We start from the raw sequence: 11,926 nt of genomic DNA, 5'->3' as shown, positions 1-11,926 counted from the left end.
AAATCCTAATGACTAGTGATGACAGTTGGTCCATGCATTTCGACGATGCTTCGAATCAGAACGGGTGTGGTGTTGGAGTAATTCTAGTAGCCCCAGACAACACTCACATTCCTATATCGGCAAAAGTGCAATTTAACATCACAAACAATGCGGGAGAATATGAAGCATGCATTATGGGCCTGGAAGCCGCCTTATCATTGGGTGTCCAGAAACTTCGAGTGTACGGGGATTCTTCCCTAATCATCAATCAAATTTCCGGCAAATGGAAAGTAAGGAGCGAGATCTTGGCCCCATACCAGTCCTACCTTGAGCAGTTGTCTGAGAAAATAGAAGAGCTTCGTTATACATACCTCCCGAGAGAGGAAAACCAATGGCCGATGCACTAACAAAGCTGGCCTCAATGATCAACATCCCAAATGGCATAGCTGAAATTCCACTTACAATTGAAACACGTCAAGAAGCAGGATATGTCCATGCTATTGATAACGTCGAGCAAGACGGGGATTGTGAGGGGGTCGAAAAAGCACGAGGCTAATGCGTGACCTCGTCCCTCGTGGGTGTGACGATTCTTTTTATTCAATCAAGTGTAATTGGATTCCCTGTGAGTATACACCCAATTGACTAGTAATATAGGAGTCGCCATTCAGTTTTTAACGACAATGAGAAAAAATGACAAAACCCGGTTATCGTGACATAAAGGAAGTGCAATTATGTTTGACCACGACGGCCGTAGGTTTCCTTGTGATCCCTGGTGTGGGGTTCTCTCAATATACACCCGCAAGGTAGAGATTGAGGGTTCGGGGGACTATAACTACCGAGAGGAGTACTTCGCTCGTCGATAACTCCAGAGGCAGGATATCCTTACTAGCTCAGCATAAATAATTGAAGGGACATGCGTTAACTATTAAACTAATCTGAGTTGATTTTAGAAATATGCAACATATAACACTAGATCGATCGCGATTATCTGATTTACATAGCATTAAGGGACCTAGCATGATAATCCAATTTCCCAAAAATATTATATTTGTTAGGCGTGATAGAACAATCAGATTAGGTTAGTTTAACAGTTCATAAAAAGGGCGAGGAAAGCATTTAAATCATCGAAAAGGGACACATTACGACGCACCCTTGAGAGGTGCGTCACGGTTCTCAGAAAACTAACCACTTTGACTTTGCTATTTCTCCTTTTTATTTAACGAATCTAAACTATGGGACAGGATACGTTCTGTTCGATTTATGGATCGATTGCGACAGAACGCGCGAACAATTTCGCAGCGAGAGGCTTAGGCTAAGGGTTGGAGTCAATACTCAGAACATAATTATGTGTTGTTGTGTGTTCCTTTCACGTCGAATTTAGGGGTCTATTTATAGGGAAGAGTTCGTGGAAAGATAGAATTGCAGAGTTCTAATCCACAAAGAATTAGGAAAAAACACGTACCCAGGTACTTTCAGCGCCCAGGCCTGGGCGCCGAAATGTGTTCCTTTCACGTCGAATTTAGGGGTCTATTTATAGGGAAGAGTTCGTGGAAAGATAGAATTGCAGAGTTCTAATCCACAAAGAATTAGGAAAAAACACGTACCCAGGTACTTTCAGCGCCCAGGCCTGGGCGCCGAAGATTTCGGCGCCCAGAGCCAGGCGTTGAAAATAGGGTCTGGGCTGTTTTCTTTAGTCAGATTCGGATTCCTGAAATCCGTAGAGTTTGAGATTTAATCGAGTCTTTTAGCGCGTATCAATTTTATGACGGAATGCGTCTGGGCCCGTTACGAACTCTAGGCTCGTTAGGATTTTAATTAATACGTAACTTTTATTTCCGAATCCTATTAGGAATAGGATTCTCGCGGTTTTCTATCTCATTTAGGATTTATGTTGGAATGCAACACCTAATTCTGACAGGTTTCTATCCTTTATGATTTGCCACTTTTAGAAGCTACCTTTTACGGCATTTACTATTTTTAGCAGGTTTCCATAAATAGCAGGTTTCGGGTGAAATGAAATGGGGAATCGAGATTCGTTTTTTTATAGGAGATGCGTTGTCAAGTGGAGATTTATGCTTTCATCATCGAACCTTTCCCTTTCGGGAATGGGGACAAAAGTAGGTGTCTACAGTTAGCCCCCACTTTGACTGAGTCTTGGAGTAAGACGATGGTCAAAGTATTAGACGGAGTGCGTCACACAAGCCATGGTGTATGTGACCTGTTTTGCGAGGGTCTCACGAGCCCCCGAGTGATAATATTTGACTTAAGGGTCATCACTTGAAATGTCGACATATCCCTCACGTGTCATTGGGATTTGTCAACGGATAGTATAGAATACTCCCTCACTTTGTCATTGGAAGTACCTAAAGAGGCGTAGAAACTCCCTCACTTTCTCATTGGGAGTAGCTACAGATATTTTCGAAATCAAAGCTATAAAGTGTAATTAGGCCTGGCCAAGCCCAACCACAAGGTAAATTTTTTTTTAAAAGATTTTCATTTTCAAGGCTAGTTAAACGAGAAAACCCCCTTGTTTTTATAGGACGTAAAACGAAGGAAAATCCAACCCCCCTTGTTTTTATAGGACGTAAAACGAAGGAAAATCCAGCACCCTTGTTTTTATAGGACGTAAAACGAAGGAAAATCCAGCAAAAGTTATCGCTGCAGCGACTAAGGACCTGCGCGGTTTAATGGCGCAGACCCCGCCGGCTAAAGATGGCGAGCCTGTCCGCTAAGGGTGGACACCCCGTCCGATAGAAGTGGACGAATCTGTTTTTGAAATTTGAAAATAAGGACCTACGCGGTTTGTGACGTAGACCTCGCCGGCTAAAGATGGCGAACCTTGTCCGCTAAGGGTGGACACCCCGTCCGATATAAGTGGACGAATCTATTTTGAAATTTGTTTTGCTTTTTTGAAAATAAGGACCTACGTGGTTTGCGCCGTAGACCCCGCCGGCTGAAGATGGCGAGCCTGTTTTAATTTTGAAGACTTTATTTTTTTTCGAAAACTGAGGACCTGCGCGGCTAGTGCCGCAGACCCCGCCCGCTGAGGGTGGGCGAGCCCTGTCCGCTGAGGGTGGACGTCCCTGAATTCGTTTTTTTTCGATTTGGGAATTCGCGCGGTTGGTGACGCGATCTTGCCGACTGAAGATGGGCAAGTTCCTACTTCTTTGTGATTTCTTTTGAGAATTTCTTTTTATTCATTCTTGCAAGAGCGAATTCTTTCGAGGGATGCTCGAATTTAGTTGTAACCTGAACGTGGGCGGACAACGTGTTCAGACGGATCTTTGTCTTGCGACCATCTTCTTTCGTGATTTTGAGCTAGTATTTACGGCTCGACTTGGTCTTTGATCAGAGGACCGTGCACAAGTGTCAGTGACGTTCTTTCGATGAGGTCGAACCTGTTGTTGTTCTTTTTTGAGATATCCAAACATGATATGGTGTATAGCGTAGTCCGGGAATGTGATTTTGATCGCGCGCTCCTTGTTGGAGTGTATTTTTTTGCGAGCCCCCAAGCACTGGGGCTCGTTGGTTGTTTTTCGCATCTTGTAATCATGTTTGGGGTCATGCTCGTATGTGCGAGCGACCTTTTATAGTAGTGTGCTACTTTAGCGAAGCCGTGGAGTGCGACTTTAGTTTTCAGGCAACATCCGGTTTTAGCTTGGCCCGGATTAACCCTTTGATAGACAAACATTTTTTATTTGGAAAACCAATGACTTGACGACACATTTTTTGGTGTTTCGAAGAATGACTATGATATTTAACTTGTTTTTTTTTTTGAAAAGTGTACATAAGCATTTTCTGAGACGAGTCTAAGTTTCAACCAAGTTTTAATGTTATATTTTTTGCTTATTTGGGAGCTAAAGGTGCTTTGGGCTTGATCTTACTTGCAATAGGGCCTCGTGTTTAGCAACACGGTCTTAAGTCCTTTCCTGTTCCGTGTTTTGTGAAATCTGGGTCATGGGCTGCATTTTCAGCGCCCAAGGCCAGGCGTTAAACATTTCAGCGCCCAGGCGTGGGCGCTGAAAGTCCTTTCTTGGTAATATTTGATTTTCGGATTTCCTAACACGTTTCCGAATGGGATCAGGATGTGATTGGGTGCGTTCAGCTATATATAGGGGCTAGATACGTCCTTATTTTCCACCATACTCAAATTCTTTCCCTCCTTTTGCTGTGCTCTAATTATTCACTGCTTTTGCCATGTCGATCCCTACTTTCTCACTCCAACGGACTGTTAGGCGTTGGTTACGGGCCCTTACTCCCACAAAAAAAGCTTTGTTAAAAGAATACCACTTAGAGGCACTTTTAGGCTTACAACAAATTAATATTGATTATAACTTTCTGCATGCCGCCCTAAGCTTTTGGGACTCCGATCATCATGTTTTTTCCTTTCGGGGCAATGAAATATGTCCTTTGCCCGATGAATTTGCTGCGATCCTTGGTTATCCTACTAATTCTACTCCTGTTACCCCTGGCACCGTCGAAGAGGGTAAAATAACCATACGGGCTTTCCTAGGGCTAGATGATATCATGTTTGCTGAAATTGTTGTAAATGATAAGGTTAACTTGGCAAAACTTGTAAAACATCATTTTAGGCCTAGTAAGAATATGACCGAACAAAAATTGAATATTCGAGCCCTTGTATTTTGCTTGTTGAATCATTATTTGCTGTCGAATAACAATGGTGAGTTCGGTGACATAAGGTTGATCCCCTTGATTAGCCAGATGGAAAGTTGCTATTCTATTATGCCGTTGGTTGTTGCCGAGACTTTGCTGAGTGCGGATGAGCTGAAGAAGGATGCCAAATCTGAACATTTTAAGGGAAGCCCCCTATTACTGCAGGTAATCGATTTTTCTTTGCGCGCGTACACGTTCCTTTTGCATACATTTCTTTTCGCCTGGGGCTGAGTTTCAGCGCCCAGGGCTGGGCGCTGGAATTTTCGGCGCCTGGTCCTGGGCGTTGAAATTGCGCCCCAGGAACCGTTTTTTCTTTCTTTTCATTCTTTTGACTCGATCGTACCTGTTTTTGCAGATTTGGCTTGCGGAACGGCTTAGACTTTTGGAAGCTCCTGCCGATCCTAAACATTATCGCCCTATAGCTCTGGGTAACCGAAAATACTTGCACCAAGGCCAGGACGAGGCCGAATGGACCTCCTTTTTTACTTATGGTATTTGTTCTATTAAGTGGGTGGTACCATGGTGGGGTTTGACTACTATGACAGGGGATTCTGATGTATCGGTTTATGTTTCTTTGTTGGGGCTATCTCGTCCCATTTATATTTTCCCTTACCGAGTCATGCGTCAATATGGTTTAAGGCAAACTATCCCCTTTTCTGATACGGTACCTCCTAAGGTAGCGGCCTTTTCACAAACACGGGTCTTAGCGTGGGCTAAGTATTATGATGGTCTCCCGCGTTGGGCCGTAGCTACAAATGGCTTTGTGGGTCTTTCTGAAAACTACAAGTTGTGGATGAGCTCCGATGAAAAAGATGTGAGGACCGAGGCTCGAAATGGGGAGCCGACTGAGCTTTTGATATCTCGTATTCGTGTTAAGTATGAGGGTCCTGATTCTGCCAGACCTCGTACCTATAGTATTAAGACTGTGAAAGCTCGTCCTGATCCAAAGCGAAAGGAAGTTCCTCCCCGTTACAGTTTCAAGCCTAAAAAGATGCCTAACATGAAGGGGCCTGCTGTTGTTAAAAGAAATGCAAGCTCTCGCGGAGATCGTCGCCGGAACAATGTATGGGTTAGGAAGGCTCAGCCGCCTGTAGAAACAGTGGCTAGTCTAGTTGATGATAATAATCCTTCTCCCACCATTGCCTGTGCCTTCGAGGCTGAGCGGGCTATAATTGAGAATGTTTCTGAAGCCTTGACATATTTGGAAGTTAGTGTGCAGGAGCCGGTTCTTATGGAGATTGATATTGGGGCAGCGCAGAAGACTGTGCGGGTGGATCCTGCGAACATTGCTCTCTACAAGACTTTATTTGATGATCCGGAAGTACTAGAGTAGTGTAGTTCTTGCTAGGGTGTAGGTGCCCTTTATTTATTTTAGTGGTGTTTGTTTTTATTCCTAGCACTTTGTTTTCCTTCTTATTATATTTTAATAAAGGCGTATTTTTAGTTTTCATTTTCACTCTTTTATTTTGTTTCTCCTCTTTTTTATGTATTTTATATGTCTAACAGTTTTTGCACAAAGAATATATTTTTTTATTTGGACCGAATCCTTGGTAAGGATTGCCTACGTATCTTGTCAGAATCAGGTCGCGCGTAGTTCTAGCTTTAGAATAAGTTCTAGTATGCCGGATTTCGGTAGATATGTCCTGAAGTGGAAACATATTACTTAATCGGTCAAATGAGTGAAGTATTTATCATTATTTTCATCTGCCGTTTTTTTTTGCCATAGGTTGCGTAAAATTCGACTAATTTGTATAGCTATATTCTTCGTAAACCTATTTGGATACGTACTGTACCCCCCAAGTGTTCGTTATTTTTCCGTTGTGTGCGGATAAAATGACGAGCACTTTCAAAAAGAAAACTTTTGGCAGGCAGAGAGTTTCAACGCCCAGGCTGGGGCGTTAGAAATTTCGGCGCCCAGCCCTGGGCGCTGAAAATGACTTGGGCAGTCAATTTTAGACGCTTTGCTTCACATGTTCTTGTGTTTATTTCTATTTTTTTTTTTGCCTTGATATTTCTCTCGTACTTAAAGTGAATGTTGAGGCTATTTTGGAGGCTTTTTTGACTGTTAGCGTGAAATGCATTTTTGTCCGGATTATTTTTTTCCTATTGGTGACTCGAAACAGTTTTGAAAATGGAGTTAGGATGCGGAAGTTATGAAGACCTTTGTGTGGGCTCTGGAGGTGGGTTGTTAGTGAAGGGTATGATGGAATCTATGTTTTATGAATCTGTTTTTTTGTAACATTTGCATTGTTTTGGATTTTGATTTCCTTTGATTTTGGGTTGCATGGATTGGCTCTTATGATGACAATGGTTGGCTTTTTAGGTTTTGGGGATATGAATGGGATAGTGTGGTTTATTTTGTGGGTTTCGGGAATTGGTTCCCATGGCACTATTTCAAAATCGAGTGGGCTTTGTTTGTTGGGCCTAGAGTGGGCCGCCTCTTTATTTTTGTATTTTGCAAGTACATTTGGTGTTTGTTTAGTGTTAGAATAAAATTTTTAGGAGAAATATTACGCCTTTATTGATTCGGAAAGTAAGGAAAACACACTAAAATAAAACTGACCCATATTCTAAGGGGCCTTAGGACCATCTAAAGTCTCTTTTATTTTTTCTATCAATCTAAAGAACTACTAGGCGCTTTTACTAATGGTGCTCTATGTGGCTCAAGCCTGGGGTTTAGTCTCATAAAACTTCGGTCCTTCACCGGTACTCATCTTGAATTCCATTCCTTTTGCGTTGACCCACTGATATGTCTTCACCCATCCGTTCTCGACCTCTTCTAGTGTTGATGCAGGAGAGATTAACCGGATTGGATCGAAACCTTCATCTTGTAAAGCTAGGGTAGTCATCACAGTCTCGTTCTCCATAGGCCTCGATTCGTTAAACAATGTCCATAGAGCCTGGTTGTCCAATATTTCAGCTGTTTTAGTCTTGGTGAGGTGGGGTGCCTCATCCAAGGTGTGGCAGTCATGGAAAATTTCAAATCCGGGTTTTAGCAAGCCATCCTGAACGAAGGGTTCATGGAAATCACAGCATGGGTGTTCTTCTCCTTCCCGAACGAACATCCCGTTAAGGGTCCTTTGATATGGAGGAAGGAGGGTGGTTTGTTTGGCTTTGTTAAGGCGTAGCCTAGATAGGTGGTCAGCAATATCTTCCTCCGTTGGTTCATAACCTAAGCCAAAGGGAGTAGATTTGTCGGGAAAAGGATGGAATGTGTATTCCTTCTTCCTTATGCCCAATGGGGTTCCTGGGAAATAACCTTGAGCTAACAGTATTCTAGGGATGACTCGGGATGCATGCGGGTCTAGGAATGCTGGATCATAATCTTCGATGAACTGGATTGTTTCTTCCATTTGAAACCCATAAAGGTCGTCTGCAGTTTCAACCGTTCCAACCATAGTACAACTGACGTCGAGAGGAGGGGCGCGGATTTCTAGTATTACCCCGTTATGGTTAAGTTTAACCATTTGGTGCAAGGTAGAATCCACACCTCCTAAGTCATGGAGCCAAGGTCGCCCCAAGAGGAGGTTGAAAGTGGGCTTGATGTCGATTATTTGAAACTCCGTGGTGCGTGCCACAGGCCCGGTTTGTATGGTAAGGTTGATTTTTCCCAATACAGGCCTTCGGGAGTTATCATAAGCTCGTACCCCTTGCGTGGAGGTTTGGAAGTCATCGCTTCCTAGCCCCAAGCAATGGGCGGTTCGCAATGGGCAGACATTAACCGCCGAACCATTATCTACGAGCGCTAGGGGGATGTTTTGTCCTTTGCATCCAACCACTAGGTAAAGGGCTTTATTGTGAGCACCCCCCTCTTTGGGTAAGTCTTTATCAGTGAAAACTATGGCCTTTTCTCCGGCATCTCTCGTGACATGGCTAACCAATGAGTCAGGTGTGATATCTGTAGGTACTGAGATGAGGTCAAGTGAGCGAATAAGCTTTTCGCGATGTTCCTTTGAAGTACACATAAGATCCCAGATGGTAATCTCGGCCTTGGTTCTTTTTAGTTGTTTCAGGAGAGGATTTTCAATGACTTCCGCGACGGTGGCGTGCCGTCCATTCTCAGGAGTTTGCCTAACCGGGATGTCGTCCATAGGAGGTGGGTGAATATCCGGTTGGTATATCCTTCCGGATCGGGTGAGGTTGTCGACCTCGGGCTCCTGAGGGGTGGTGTCAATGAGAGCATACCCGGGCCAAGTTTCAGTGAAGAGATCCTGGCCCGAGACTTGAGATAGGTAAATATCTTCAGCATCATCATTCCACACACCGCACACTTCCCTCTCGATTCGATCCATAGGGACCACAGCGAGTGGTGCACCTTGAGGTGTAATATACACCGTGGGGTCGAAATTCTCTGGTTGGTCGAGAGAGATGTGACAAGAGCCGAGTGGGCTCTTGTTGTTGTTGGGTTCGCCAACGTTAGGGAGAGGTATCACTTCATCCTCTATCATGTCCTGGATCGTATGTTTTAGATTCCAGCAGTTTTCAGTGTCATACCCATTTCCTTGATAGAATTTGCAGTAAGTACCTTCGACCCAATATTTGCTTTTAACAGGAGGGTCACGGGTGGGGCCTATAGGTCTCAACTTTCCTTGATTGGTTAGTCTTTCAAAGGCTTGTACCAAAGTCGACCCGAGTGGGGTAAACTTTCGGTCTCGGACCCATCTTCCAGGGTTTCTTCGGGCGGGAGTTTCTTCTACAGCATGGACTTCTTGGGCTTGGGATGTGTTACCCCAATTATAGGTGTTGGTCTTATATGTGGGTTTTCTCTGTATGGTTTTGGCGAGGTCGTCCTCGATCTTTATTCCCACATCATAAACTCTTTTGAAAGTGTTAAGTCCCAGGTACCTAAGGTGTTGTCTCTAAGCCGGGTCCAGGTTGTCAATAAATTTTTGGACCAATTCTGTTTCGGGAGGCCTATTGATTAGCTGGGCCGCCTGGTCCCTCCATCTAGCAAAGTAGGTTGTGAAACCCTCATTTTTCTTTTGGAAGAGAACTTCCAGCTCGCGCATGGTGACTTGGAAATCCATGTTCGACGAGTATTGCTTGATGAAGACATTGACAAAGTCTTCCCAAGTGGGGAAGATCTTAGGGTCCTGGTGATAGTACCATTTGAGTGGCACAGGTTCCAAGGACAAAGGAAAGGTAGGTAAGTACATGGACTTGTCCACGCCTTTCAAGTTCATGGTATTCACAAAGCTCAGTAGATGATCACGGGGGTTGTCCGTGGCTTTGAACTTTGGTAAGTCAGATGAACTGAACTTTTCTGGTAGTTTGCCAGGAAAGGTTTCAGGATCGAGGGAGAAGTATTTGCTCCCCATGGTTTGTTGTAGGACCATTTTTTCAATCCTCTTCTCGTTATCGAGGTCATTTTTGGCTTGTGCAGCCGCTAAAGCTTCATTTTCCATTTTCAATTGGCCCATAAGTTGGGTCATTTGGACCATCTGGTCTCGCAAATCTTCGATGGACATGTTTGAAGGTGCGAATCGAGGTTGGGGAAGCGGAGATCCTTGAAATGAGGGATGACGGACGGAGCTTGGAGTCACTAAACCTGATGTTGGCGATATATCTTCGAGACGCACTAACCGTTGATTCCCTGATCGGCACCAAGTGGCAGGACCAGTCCTAGGCATAAGATAAGCTAAAGTTTAGGTTCCCAAAGTTTCAAGCATTACTTAGTCTAGACTTCGACTCTCTAAATTGGTTTTTCACTCCTTCTTTTGTCGGCACACTTTTTGGTTTTTTTTTGGTCATTCTTTGGATTTTCGAAACACTTGCCCGTGTGACATTCATAGTTATTAGGATGTTCGGTTTTGGTGTCGAGCATTGCCGTCGTAGGAGGCCTAACAACGACACAAAGAGTTATTAATTTTTTCACGAGTCGCTTTTTGAGATCGAGTGCTTTTCTTACGCCCTCGTAGCAATTCTTTTGAGGAACATTTATTTTTGCGCTACATATTTTCGCTCGGGCACCGAGGCTGCTGCGCCTGACCAGAAGGCCAAGCAGCAACTTCAGCGCCCAGCTAGGGGCGTGAGAAATTCTAGCGCCCAGCCAGGGGCGTTGAAAATACGTCCTTGGCTGGTTCTCGTTTTCTGTCTTCTGTTTATGCGACTTCGTCTTGCGTGCTTGCCTAATAACGTCCTTTACGCGTAGCAGCGTTTGTGGGATTCGTTACAGGCCATCCCGAGCGTCGCTTATTTCTGTGGCGATCATTCGGGTTTGCGGAACACGTGTTTCGGTATAACTCTTTGGCAAATTAGTCTATGAATGTTTGGGCGATTTTTAAGGTCGTTAGTTTTCTAGGATAGTTTGTCACACACAATCACATATTTCGCTACACATAACTACATTACAAACATGGATTTGAAAATTAAATATGCCACGTAGTTTATGATAGGCTACTATGGGTAGTTTATCTGCGCCTGGCTTGGTACCGCTTCTATCGTAGACCCAACACATGCCCCGGTCGAGGTAGTGTCTTCAACAGACGAATTTCGCTCAAGAGGCCAACCCGCAATTACAAGCCAAGGGGGCATACAGGTGAGAGGGACCTAATAGGCGAGCGATTGGGTTCGGGATAGGTGCATTACCTGCACAAGTACCGAGTGGGAAACATGCGCGGCGTATGCACCCCCCTATTGGCGAAAAAAGGTATCCTTAGTCCCAACTCCCGAGGGAGCCGAGATTCGTTATGCGGTTCTGCCCGTTCACATTAATATGCTGATTTTCAGGTCGTCCCAACTTGATGGGAAAATAAACGCGGGGTAGGATCGTTTCACCCTTCGGCTATTTTGATTACCTACGAGCACGGGTATTTCCTTCACTATCCCCAGTGGAGTCGCCACTGTGAGGGGGTCGAAAAAGCACGAGGCTAATGCGTGACCTCGTCCCTCGTGGGTGTGACGATTCTTTTTATTCAATCGAGTGTAATTGGATTCCCTGTGAGTATACACCCAATTGACTAGTAATATAGGAGTCTCCATTCAGTTTTTATCGACAATGAGAAACACTGACAAAACCCGGTTATCGTGACATAAAGGGAGTGCAATTATGTTTGACCACGGCGGCCGTAGGTTCCCTTGTGATCCCTGGTGTGGGGATCTCTCAATATACACCCGCAAGGTAGAGATTGAGGGTTCGGGGGACTGTAACTACCGAGAGGAGTACTTCGCTCGTCGATAACTCCAGAGGCAGGATATCCTTACTAGCTCAGCATAAATAATTGAAGGGACATGCGTTAACTATTAAACTAAACTGAGTTGATTTTAGCAATAT

Source organism: Spinacia oleracea, chromosome 6, assembly GCF_020520425.1.
Source record: "Spinacia oleracea cultivar Varoflay chromosome 6, BTI_SOV_V1, whole genome shotgun sequence".
Taxonomy (NCBI): Eukaryota; Viridiplantae; Streptophyta; class Magnoliopsida; order Caryophyllales; family Amaranthaceae; genus Spinacia; species Spinacia oleracea.
The sequence above is the reverse complement of the archived record's forward strand: the minus strand, read 5'-3'. Positions refer to the sequence as shown.